This window comes from Medicago sativa, chromosome 7 (assembly GCF_051527215.1).
Source record: "Medicago sativa cultivar Bolivia chromosome 7, Bolivia_mono, whole genome shotgun sequence".
In the NCBI taxonomy this organism is placed as follows: Eukaryota; Viridiplantae; Streptophyta; class Magnoliopsida; order Fabales; family Fabaceae; genus Medicago; species Medicago sativa.
Window position 1 is genome coordinate 62855067 of NC_140755.1, and position 3117 is coordinate 62858183.

The 3117-nt window shown below is 33.4% G+C and overlaps 1 pseudogene; it reads right to left on the reverse strand.

Moving 5' to 3' along the window:
* Positions 1–439: 439 nt before the first annotated feature.
* LOC146907513 (F-box protein CPR1-like) lies at positions 440–1632 on the reverse strand (annotated as a pseudogene).
* Positions 1633–3117: the final 1485 nt, after the last annotated feature.

The following is a 3117-nucleotide window of genomic DNA, read 5'->3' on the forward strand; positions in this document are numbered from 1 at the left end:
AAGTGGGATTATTATGCATGAGTTAATGTGGTCTATGAGGTTTAAGGGATGAACATCTACAATAACACCAACATCTGTACCACAACAGATGTCTTAATAAAGGTTAACTTCAATAGCAGTAAAAAATTATTTGTAAGGTATAAAGTAATAACTCTCACTTCCAAAATCATTACGCATGCACTTGAATTGGTGTAATCAGACCAAGAAGAATATTTAAAATAAATATTGATCAGAAAAAGCATTATATGCTAAAAATAAACATAGATAACTGAGTTGCAAATATATGGTAATATGATAAGTAAAGTGATTCAAGATACGTTGGGTGATTCAGCATAACTATGACACAGTTTCAAAGTAAAGAAAATAATCACACAATTAAAACCAAGTACATAAATTAATATAAATTCAACAAAGTATAACACGGAAGAATAACTTACTTTTAAGAAGTTGAAACCAAGCTTTCGGCATAATCCTTCATTGAGAACCAACATATCTCTTTGTTAAACGTAGTTTTCTTTGCTTTGTTTGTTCTCAGGTTATAAAGAATCGCTCGATCTTGACTGATGTCTGCCAATACCATTGTTTCACCATTCTCAGAAAGATGCAATGGATTTAATTTTAAAAGCCGGCTGCCAGAATATTTGTAATTCGTGTGAATATTGTGTTAAATAACTTTGTGGAATTGAGTCCAAGAATTTTCATTTCCAAATTCTGTAATCTTCCATATAACCAAATCGGACTTCTTGAAATCATGATACAAACACAAGGAGTCTTTCAATACACAAATACTCGGCGCTGCTCCACCAATATCGTAACCTTGAGGTAGCACAAGCTGTGTGTATTTCTCCCTACCAATATCAAATGAAAGAATCATAAATTCGCCACTAGTGTCATTCCACCATTCACTCTTATTGGCCAACCAATTAACAGTACAATTCAAATGTACACCATCAGACCTCTTCCGTTTGCACACTTTAAGAGGAACGCTACCGGAAAACTTGGAATAGTTCTCCAAACATTATTCGCCAAACTAAAGAGTCTCACTGTGGTTTTCGTATGAGGATTCCTATCACCACTGGGACTTAATTCCAGAACCTTATAATAGTCGGTTGAATTATCATAAACAAACACGAACTTACGATACATCACATAGGACTTATAGTTATACCCTAATTTCTCAGATATTTTTCTGGGAGCGGGGTTCCAAAAACATAACCAAATATTTTTATAATTAAAAGTCTCTTCATAAGAAAAACCAAGTAAGAAAACCAATTCATTACACGAACCAACAATTTCCTCACAATCCTTGTCATTCAAATGGTAGTAAGGATCCTTAGGAACTGTGATCCAATGGTTTTGCAGTACACGACTAACGGGGAAGTGTAAGAAATTGTAATTTTGTGCGGCTCACCACGGTACCAGAAGTAAGGGTTTTGTGTAGATCGATGAAGGTGAATTATGATGAATTTAGGATCGAAGATTATAGTGTTCCAAGTATGACTTACTGACTTTATCAGCATCAGAGATTTGACAAGAAGCCATGATTGGATTTCAGGGATAAACTCGTCGGGGAGGAACGACGATGGATTGGATCAAGGTCGACAGGCGTGAGTTGAGTGGATTGATATTCATCAGTTCAGGGCGGGTGGCTGGCTACAGAATTGAAAGATGTGTGCAAATGAATTAGGGGTTTTAGTAATTTTGAAGACATAATACAAAAAATTTAAGACGTTCTTTTTTTTTTTAACAAAAATTTTAAGACATTCTTTTATTCTTTTTGACAAAAAAATTAAGACATTTTTTTTTATACAAATTTAAGACGTTCTTATCACCAAATCAATTTCTTATAAGGCAAATTAATCATTTCAATATTTTTCCTTTTTATTCTTTTTTGACCAAATAGTTTTCAATTATATTCTTTTTTGACCAATTTTTAATTTTTTTCTTTATCATTTCTTTCTCTTTTTTACTATTAAAGTTATTATTATTTTTTTAGTTTCTACTATTCTTCCCTTTCTTACTTTTTAAATATTTGATTCAATATTCTTACTCTATCATTCTCTCTCCCAAACTTTTCAACTTTTTTCTTTTCATTATATTATTTTCCTTTCTCATTTCAGATTTAAATTATATCTCTTCTAGTTTATTCTAGGTTAAACTACACAACGAGTCCTTTAGGTTTGAGGTTTATAACAGATTGATTCTTTAAGTTATTTTGGTCACATATAAGGCCTTTAAATTTGAGGTTTGTAACAAGTTGGTCTTTAAACAATTATTTTGGTGACACGTAAGTTATTTTGAGATTTTTATAGCATTAATACTAACTAGGAATATCCCATGTCTCACACTTGTTAATGACAACATCAATCATGAGAAAAGAATCACTATGTGTCACCTTCATCAAGCAATCACACACAAGCTCTTCATCTCTAGCATGACATCTGAAATTTGAACCCTGGCGGTAGCTTTGCCTCAACCATGCTTATGTTGCTCATTTTTTTTTTGACATTATAAGTAATAATCTTCATAATAGCAACTTACTGTCCCATGAGCATAGCTCAGTTGGTAGGACAATGCATTATTATATGCAGGGGCCGGAGTTCGAACCCCGGACACCTCACTTATTCACCTTATAAGGTGAATTCTAGCCACTAAGCTACTTGACCAAATAAAAAAAAAAAAACAACTTACTACCCACACACCACATCCCGATTAACAACCAACATCCAAACTATTACATGCTCCCCCATTACTTTTTTTTTTCTCCCGGTTTGTCAATTTTTTCTCCCACACCAAAAATGGCTACATTATCCTTACATATATCTCCCTCACCCTTAAAAATCCCATTAACCTTAATATTTTCTCCCTCACCAAGTACCCGTGAACTTACTTTGAAATCCCTTCTCATAATGAACACCCCCACCACCTCTACCCCCTTGACTATTGCATGGACCCCTAGAAAGATCAAACCAATTGACTTTTCAATATTTTCAACGCTCTTTGCGGCTCCCTTCTTTTTTATCATAAATAATTAACCAAGTTTTCCAATACCCCTTTTGGTATCCAATACCGAGTTTCAAAAATCCAAAAAAAATATCTTTTAACATAAGAATGAGT